Source organism: Triticum dicoccoides, chromosome 6A (genome assembly GCF_002162155.2).
Source record: "Triticum dicoccoides isolate Atlit2015 ecotype Zavitan chromosome 6A, WEW_v2.0, whole genome shotgun sequence".
Taxonomy (NCBI): Eukaryota; Viridiplantae; Streptophyta; class Magnoliopsida; order Poales; family Poaceae; genus Triticum; species Triticum dicoccoides.
This window is the reverse complement of record NC_041390.1, coordinates 601991213-602001040: the sequence shown is the minus strand read 5'-3', so window position 1 is coordinate 602001040 and position 9828 is coordinate 601991213. Positions and strand designations below refer to the sequence as shown.

The 9828-nt window shown below is 44.5% G+C and overlaps 1 pseudogene; it reads right to left on the bottom strand.

Annotated features, from left to right (window-relative positions):
* Positions 1–8242: 8242 nt before the first annotated feature.
* Positions 8243–8968, bottom strand: LOC119317651 (annotated as a pseudogene).
* Positions 8969–9828: the final 860 nt, after the last annotated feature.

Here is a 9828-nt window from a genome sequence, read left to right as displayed (position 1 = left end):
CGCGCCCGATCCATGCCCCGCAGGACACCCGCGACGCCCCGCCGCCGGATCCAGCCCCTCCGGTCCACCCCCTCCGGCCAGCACCACTGCCTCCTCCCCATCCATGGCGATCGCCCCGCCACAGCAACCTCTCCCTGTGCTGGATCCGGTGCGATTCGCCTCCATCGCGTCCCGCCTGGACCCCCGCCGCTGCGGCCGGGGCAGCTCCCCCGTCCGGCCTCCTCCCCATCCTGGACTTGACGGCTGATGGGTCCAGGTCGCTCATGCCTCTGGTGGCTCCTGGGCGAGAGGACTCTCTGCAGTTCGGTGGCGCTCGTGGTGCAGCTCGGTGGCAGTGCAGCTCGGTGGCGCTCGTGCGTGCAGTGCATTCGGTGAGTGCATGCGTTTCAGTGCATCTCGTGTTGACCCCGACCACCATCCTCCATCGCCGTCCGTCTCATCCTGCCCCTCCTGACCGCGCGCCCCTGGATCCGGGCAACCAGGCCTGCGCGCCATGCCACGCGCGGCCCGCTGGACTTCGACCGCTGGGGGTGTGGTGGTGGTGGGCTGCAACTTCATCTCCCTTATGCCCGCAGGTGCCGCCATGGGCATCTCAATCTTCTCTCCCATCACCGGCATTCAGTTGAGGATAGGGCGCCGCCGGCTTGCAGTTCGCTTGGTTCCCCACGTTGTGGTGCGGTGCTGTGGTAGATAGATAAATTTATTCGCGAGGCCCTCTCCAATTTTCAACTCATTTGGACATCTGAGCAGCTCTCAGCAAAAAAGATAAATTGGGTCAGAATAGTGCATGAATAGTAACCCATTTTACAGACCTCGAATTTGTTTTTTTTGCCGAGAGCTACTCAGATGTCCAAATGAGTTGAAAATTGGAGCGGACAGCATCAATTTATCTACCACACAAATTTTTTTGGATTTTTTTCTAGTATTTGATTTTTTTTCGACAGGGCAAGTGCAGCTGAGCCAGGCTCAGAAGTGGATTATCGGAGGTAAGAGTGTATCACACAAATTGGTTGCTTGCCTTCTATCAAGAAAAATTCACGAGTACTCCAGGGTAACATATTTACTTTATATTTTGTATGTACTAAATTAATATTCGATGTGTTCTAACACAGTTGAATGTAACTATTCCGGTTTCAAATGGCTAATGTCTGCGTCGTTTGTGGTACTAGTGTAATACCGTGCACCTTAGATCATGAACAAGTACCACAATTATGAGTGATGGTTCGACACAGTCATCTTTATGGGATTGTGAGTCAACATTTTTCCGTATGTAATGTGATATGTAACTGTATTGTATATCAAATTGAGGTGTAAGTTACTACGTACACTAATTATGTGTAGAATATACCTTGCCGAGGCGTTAAGCAATTTAGGTACTACATCGAACAACGCTATTTCACAGCCGAGACTTCTCATGGATCAAGCTACAGGATGTGTGTGAGAGATAATGGAGATAGAATTCGTATAAGTGGCATTGGATGAGATTGCTTTTGCTACGACGACGATATAAGAAGAGGAGACACGATATATTTTTGCTACAACTGTAGAAATTTTGTGATATATATGTCCCTAATACTTCCAAATGGTGAACCAGAGGATATAATTAGTAAGTACATATTGTTTTATATTAGTTTTTATTTAGTAATACTTTTATATAATTAACAATTGTTCAATTTTTTAAATTCATAAATATGACGTAGAGAAAGACATGTTGCATACAGCAACGAGTTTAACCTAACACAAAGGCAACGCAACAACATGCACACTATATTACAGACGAATGAGGACTATCCTGCGCAGATCCATTGCTTTAAAGCTACAGACATGTCTGGTAATCATTTGGTAAGTAATATACAATATGTAAAATGCAATCTCATCACTTCACATTTTAATAAAATTTATCCTTTTTTAATGCTGGTAATACATAGATCAATAGGTTGGGAGCCTTGCTCTACAACAATATGGTTCAGTTTTACTGTAAATGAGCCGACAAACACAACAATCAACAGAAGTTGAATATCATGTTAAAAGACATGACCGTCTCAAAATTAGCTGTCCTTTATGGAGTAATTTTGTAAGTCAGATAGATGTTGAGGGGTGGGTAGTAATACTTGTTATTCCTGAAAACAATAGGCAAGAAATGAGTTGATATTCAAATCTATTACGCCAGTTGGAAGCCAAGTATTAAGTTCTGATGAAGATTTCGATTCGGAAGATGAAGACTAGAACCATTGATTTTTTTTAGATTTTGTTAGAATAAGTCCTTTTTTAACTATGTATTACAATAATTTATATAATTTTGTACAAGAAGTTCTTTTTTAACTACATATTACAATGATTTATATAATTTTTTAGAATAGGGTCTTTTTTAAAGTAAGTATTACAATGATTTATATAATTTTTAGAGTGCGTATTACAATGATTTATATATTTTTTGAGTATGTGTTCTACATCGACCAATAATATAGAGTATGGATAGCCAAAGAATTTGGGCATGACTTCTGCTAAAGAATGTAAACTTTGAGTGTCAAAATTGTTGCGAAACAGAAATTAATCAATGTTTCGTGATATTTTAGACACTCCTTTGAAGCCCTGTTAATCAATTCATCTACAATCTATATGTTTTTTGTGAATATATTAATTTCATTTCTATCAAGGTGGTTCATAGAATCCTCTTGGCAAAGAGTGCCAATTTCGTATAGGCCATGGCGGACGAGGGCAACCGTGGCGAGGGGTGCCAATCTACATTATTTTTGCTTCTCCTAACATGTGCTATAGAGTAATCACGTCCAAACTTCAGTAGTTGTCTCCCTTCCTCAACTAAACAACCACTCAAGATCTATTTGGCATGTCATCTACAGTCTATATTAACGTGCATATAAACACTAACATTAATCTACATTCTAACACAAATCAAATTTAATTACCTGCACACTGTTGGAGCACGATGCGGGCGACAGATTGGTGGCCTCGATTGAGGAGGCATTGCCTGGCAGCGGTGGTGTCAGCCCTCTGCTGCTGGTGGAGGCCATCGTGTTAGGGGAACATGAAGGAAAGCAGCCTCTAGGGACGAAGGCCTCGACGGACGAGGACGGCCTCAACGGACGAAGACGGTCACGATGGCGGACGGCGGCCGCGGTGGACGATGGCACAGGCGAACGAGGGCGATCATGGCGAGGGGGCTACGAGGGAGGATGGGGGCCGCAACGGAGAAGGGCGGCCACGGTGGAGGACGGGGGCGGTTGCGAGGGGGGCTGGCCATGGTGGAGGACATCGGTGGCGGCAAGAGAAGCGGGCTGCGACGGAGTAGGGCGGGCGCGGTAGAGGACAGCGACAGGGTTGGGCCGGATTTAGAAGAGTGGAGAGAGTTTGAGTTTCCAGATGCGGTTTTGAATGGAAATTGAATCGGCACTAGGGCCGGCAATAACAGTGACATGTATGGCAAATGCCCGCCACGGCAAATAGCAACGGCTGGCACTCGAAACTTCCTATTACATACAACCTACTTGGCAATTTTTTGGGGTTAAAAGTTCTTCTGGCGGGCAGTACATACTACTCGCCAGTGCTAACTTCTGGATATATAAAATCTATGTCTTTGTGGCGGGTACGTACAGCCCACCACTGTTAGCTCAAGTTGCAGTGGCGGGTGCATATAGTTGCCCGCCACTACTCACTTTTAGCATGCAGGCACACCTGGGGGAGCATATATACTTGTGGTGGGTCATATTTACTGCCCGCCGTTTCTATTGCATCTGCAGTGGAGAGAGCTGTTTTGTACCTGCCACCGCTAGTTTTTGAAATTAGTCGTGGCGGGTGCTACGCAGTGCCCGCCACTCATTTGAGTTCACCTATAAGGTTTTTCCCAGTAGTGTCACGTAGTCATGTTTAATTTTTTAAAGTACAGAGAAAATGCACAAGTGGCAAATGAATTAACATTGACTTTCTTAACATACGATCTTTCTACAAATCCTAGAAAAAAAATGTGCACCACATGTGCACTAGCTCCTAGATGCGAGTCACCCATAGATTTTTTTCGAAAAGGGGCGCTTTATTACTTAAAAGGTTTAAGTAACACCCGGCCTCTGCATAATTAAGATGCACACAGCCAATAATGTCCTCACGACAAGCGAATAATAAAATAAAAAAGTAAGGCGAAATACAAATAAAAATGTATATTTGTATAGCGCCTAAATCGTCGGTGGCGCAATCCTAAGATCATGCTGCTACCCATGTTGGGTAAAAGTATCCCTCGCCGTAGACTCCAATCGTGTACACACCTCCGTAAACAGGTCTCGATTCTCCACTTGTTGTAGAGAGGACCATAAATGAAGCGTTCCAGTACATCTGTAGATAACCTGCATAAACGAAGTACTTTTATCGTTAAATTTTTTATCATTTCTACATTGCCAAAGCGACCAAATCACCGCAAGCGCTCCCACCATAAGTAGAATTCTGAACTTGTGATCAATCCCATGTAACCAGTTGCCAAATATATTAGCAACACTACAAGGAGGGTACAAGCCAGAAACTATTTGGATGACTGACCATATAGAACGAGCCAATTTACATTGGAAGAACAAATGTTTTATTGTCTCATCATGCGGACAAAATACACATTGCGTACTTCCATGTCAATTCCTCTTAATAAGGTTATCTTTAGTAAGAATGACTCCGCGACGAAGATACCATGCAAAGATTTTATTCTTAAGAGGTATCTTCATCTTCCAGATCTTCTTATTATTATCAACTGGCACGTCAGACTGAATCAAAGCTCTATACATAGACTCCACTGAAAATTGCCCATTTCCATGTAGGTTCCAACGAAATAAATCGGACCCCTGTGACAACTGTACCGTGGATAACCGTTGAAGTAATATGTTCCACGATAGGAGTCTAGGTCCAATTAAATCCCTTCTGAACGTCACATTGGGCGGAAATGATTCCAAAACCTTGGCAATAGTATCACCCTTGTGACGTACAACATTGTATAGAGCTGGATGTTGTTCCCGGAGAGTAGCATTACCTAACCACTTATCCTCCCAGAATCTAATTTCCGAGCCATTCTTAATTGAGAAGGACCCATAGCGGAAGAAATATTTCTTTGTTGCCATTAATCCCGCCCAAAAATGAGAGTCCCCAGGCTTCCAGTATACCTAGGATATCGCGTAGAACCCACATATTTTCTCCTAAGGAGGGTTTGCCATACACCATCTTCGGTCAACAACTTAAATAACCATTTGCCAAGGAGGGCCCCATTCTTAACCTCAAGGTCATGAATTCCCAACCCGCCTTGGTCCTTGGGACGGTAAACCACACTCCATTTAGGCAGCCGATATTTCTTTCTCTCGCTATCTCGTTGCCAAAAGAATATTGATGAAAGTAATCCAATCTATGTAAAACTCCTTTCGGCAATTGGAAGAAGGAAATCATATATAGTACCATGTTACTTAGTACTGAATTTATGAGGACCAACCTCCCACCCAGAGATAGCAGTTTACCTTTCCAACTGCTAAGCCTTTTTTGTACGTAGTCTCTCCTCGACGTGTTTCCATTCAGCATTTGTGAGTCTTCGATAATGTATCGGTATACCCAAATAAGTGGTCGGAAACTGGCCCAACCCGCATCCGAACAGGTCGGCATACAGATGGGCCTCGTCTTGAGCCTCGCCAAAACAAAACAATTCACTTTTATGGAAATTTATCTTAAGCCCTGAGAGTTGCTCGGATGCTGATAAAATTAATTTCAGATTTCTTGCTTTCTCGAGGTTATGATCCATAAAGAGAATCGTATCATCGACATATTGAAGGATAGAAAGACCACCATCCACTAGATGATTCACTACCCCATCAATTTGGCCATCAACCTTGGCACGCTCAATCATGACCGCTAACATATCCGCCACTATATTGAATAGCATGGGCGATATTGAGTCACCTTGTCGCAATCCTTTCTTTGGTTGGAAATAGTTGCCAACGTCATCATTGACTTTAATGGCAACACTACCTCCAGCCACAAAACTATGGATCATTGCGCGCCACTCTGCATAAAATCCTTTCATTCTGAGAGTCTGTTGAAGAAAAGACCACTTGACTTTGTCATAAGCCCTTTCAAAGTCAATTTTAAGAACCACCCCATTCATTTTTTTCCGATGCAATTCATGAACTGTTTCGTGAAGGACAACAACCCCATCTAGGATGTTCCTGCCTTGCATAAAAGCAGTTTGAGAAGGACGAACCACATGTCCAGCAACCGAATTGAGCCTAATAGTCGCTACCTTAGTGAAGATTTTAAAGCTAACATTAAGGAGGCATATTGGACGGTATTGTTGTATCCTTTCAGCCTCATTAACCTTAGGTATTAAAATAATTTCACCGAAGTTTAAGCGAAACAAATCTAGTTGACCAGCATGAAGGCAGCCAAACAAGAGTAGGAGATCATGTTTGATAACCTCCCAAGAGTTCTGGTAGAACTCAGCGGGAAAACCATCTGGACCCGGTGCTTTGTTATGCTCCACTAGGAAAACTGCCTTTCTAACTTCCTCCTCAGAAAATGGAGCTGTTAGAAGGCTATTTTCTGCATCAGAAACCTGGGGGATGTCATCTGTTCGAGACTCATCCATCGAGAAGTTTCCTTCATGTTCGAGAGTCACCCATAGATGCCATTCAAAACAAGTTCATGCTCAAATAGGTTGCACTGATTTGACAACTAGCAAGGTGGTACGTCCAATGTGCGGGCTAGTATTTTATAAAGCGGTATCACATTCACAAATATGAGCCTTTTTCAAGCATAGTTTTATCTTGGGTATGTTTGATTTAATCACTGATATATTAATATGTATGTTATGTAGTAATCTACCGCGTTGCCATGCTGTACTAATTCTTTTTCTAATCAAAAATTTGTGTTTTCACCCGCAAATAATAATAAGCTCTATAGAGGATGCGTGTTGTTATCCATGAAAACACGCGGAGGAAAGGGATGCATTTGTCCTATAGAGGATGGCTAGTCCTTATCAACTCCGTGGGTTCTAAGTTCTAACATTGTTCTTTACATGATGTCTTTCTTCTAAGCGCTAAAATAAAGTTGAATGTGTGGGTGCTTATTATTGATAGTTTTAATGCGCGTGACACATGCTGAAATGGAGACACTTCAATATTATTCTTGCCTGCTCTGTAGTTTGTACTACTAATGCTGAAGAGTGACGACACCATTAAGCGCATAGTTTCCATTGGCCCATTAGCATTCTTGTTGGACACGCCTTCAAATCTAGTGGTCTCCGAATGCCACGCGGACTGCTTCGTTGCCAAGCTAATTAAAGTGGGCGTTTGGTGGTAACATGTTTTGTTTAAAGCTTTATTATCATAGCATGGAATTTGTAGGAACGCTATAATTTAAGTCCTCATCGGTCACTTGTTGCATCTTGTAGAGTTCATCGCTAGCAACAAGAATAGTCAACACAACATGGAAATAGCTCCAATTCTCAAACTTACATGCTGATGGAGGTCCGGTCAGTGGGGTGACGTAGACCAAGATCGAGGGCATGGGAAGCAGAGGTATGTAGAGTGATACTCCTGTGGGCCAGTCTGAAGAACGGAGAAGGGTCTGAAGAACAGAGAACATGACATAGCTCCAACCAAGCAGAGCACAATGGAGAACTTCCATAGTTCTAATGTTTGCCTGTCGCGAGCTGTCGCTACGTAATTAAGTCAAAAATAATTAATTCTCAAATCTGTATCCAGGAAAATATTAATCATCCAGCACATTTAGCTGGCTCCAGGAGAAGGAATCTTCAACTCGTTTCTACCACAGAAAAGGTAAAATTCTACACACCAAAATAGCATGAAATTAAAGGCCCTGACACAAGCCCCAACAGGCCAACACACGAGACCAAGGTTCTTTGAGGCCCTGACAGTAATCAAGCAGCAATTATATATCAGGCATTTAGCTGTGCAAGTAATGTCAGACAAAACACAGTTGTGACACAAAAAAACAGGTGCAACTTAAGATTTACCACCAAATGCGCAGCAGAGATCAAACAAATAGCCTTTTGGGTAGAGATCAACTGAATAACAGTTCAATAACAACATTACAATAAAAAACGAGACCTGGCTCAGAGAGCAAGATGAATACAACGACGCACATAGACGAATAATATAACACTTCCAGGAAACTAAATAAATAACAAGAGATCGATTGCACGATAGCTGGCCATGCACAGCGGCTGGATATCCTCATCCCTCCAGGCTTACATGGGAGGGAAAGGACTCGAACTGAACCCCAGATCGGAGAATTGCGTCTCCAACATCATATCACCGCCGGAGAAGCCGGCGCCGTTGTGGCTGGCATTGCCACCGTAGACCTGGGTGCCGACGTCCCCACCGGAGCTCACCTTGTCAAGCCAGCCTTCCTCCTCCTGCGGTGACGCCAGATACAGCGGCAGAGACCCCATGTCGATGTTGTCGTTGCTGACGCATGGAGCTGGCGGTGGCGCCTGGACATGTTTTTTTGCCATGCGTTCGCCGAGGCTCTTGAGGAGCTCGTCCACCTTCCAGCCAACGCGGGCGAGCTCCTCAGCGCTGAGGTCAACGAGGCCTGGGTCGTTGCCGTGCATGATGTTGTAAAGGAGGTACCTGATCTCGCTGTCCTAGCACTCGCGGCGAGCCTTGTCGACCTGGTCCCGGAGCTTGGCGATGCGCTGGGTGAGGAATGCCTCCTGGTCCAGCGTCTTCTTGCAATGCCCCAGCTCCGGCATGCTCTTGAATTCATTCAGGATATCCACTGCCTCGGCGTGGGAAGGGAACACCTGAGGCTCCGCCTCGCCCTCGCCGTACACCACCAGGCAGGTCTTGACATCGCACATGGTGCCCAGCTCGGTCGCCTTTTTCATCAGGCTCCCGAGACGCTTCGTGAACCTAGCACGCCGGGCGGAGTCCTTGGCGATGTACTGGAGGGTCACCTTCTTGCGAGCCATTGCCGGCAAAGGGATAAAACTAGCCAAGGTAAGGAAAGTTGCTGGTTTAGGCAGGGAGGGGTAGATTTATAGTGGCGAGATCGCCAAGGAATTAATTTCATGATATGGCAAGAGATTGGGAGAATATTGCATAAGATTTACTGCGTTAATTGTGCCCATATGTAATTTTGGCACCCATTTAAACCGTCCTTTTTTAACTTTGTATATTTGGCGTCCATTTAAATCTTTTAAATTTACGCGTGTGTGACAGTCGGCCCCTTGTATAGCGAGAGCGCGGCAAATTGTAGGCGCGCAGATGGTTTCCACGCGACGTAACGGTTCGTTTTGCAATGCTTCATGTGCGACGGATGTCATCGCACTAAGCACATCAAGCCGTGCAAATGAATTGAGCGAGCACAAGTCTCCGTTGGTCCTATCCAGCACACAAAAAGAAAGACATTATTAACCAGCAACCTGAAAAGCCATCGATGATGTTTGTAACACACGCCCCATATTAAGCAAAAAAAGTAAACATCTAGGGCCGATAAAGGGGTTCATAACCATAAGTAGTCATTCGTTATCGCTAGTGGGTCAATTGCACCAACGAGCCTGTCATTGGTACTATACGCACAACTTGCGCGCCAAATTGGTCACCCACAGTGCTTATTTTCGTCCCACGTAGTATATGACGGGAGGAAACGACTTGTTCGGAATACCACAACCTTTGAGTTGTTGGAGAACATAAGACCACCTTCCATGCAGTGGTTATTTTCATCCCACCTAGTATATGCCCGGAGAACCCGACTTTCTCAGAATACCACAATCTTTGAGTTGTAGGAGACCATATGACCACTTTCCAAACAAGAAACGCCGTGTTTCCT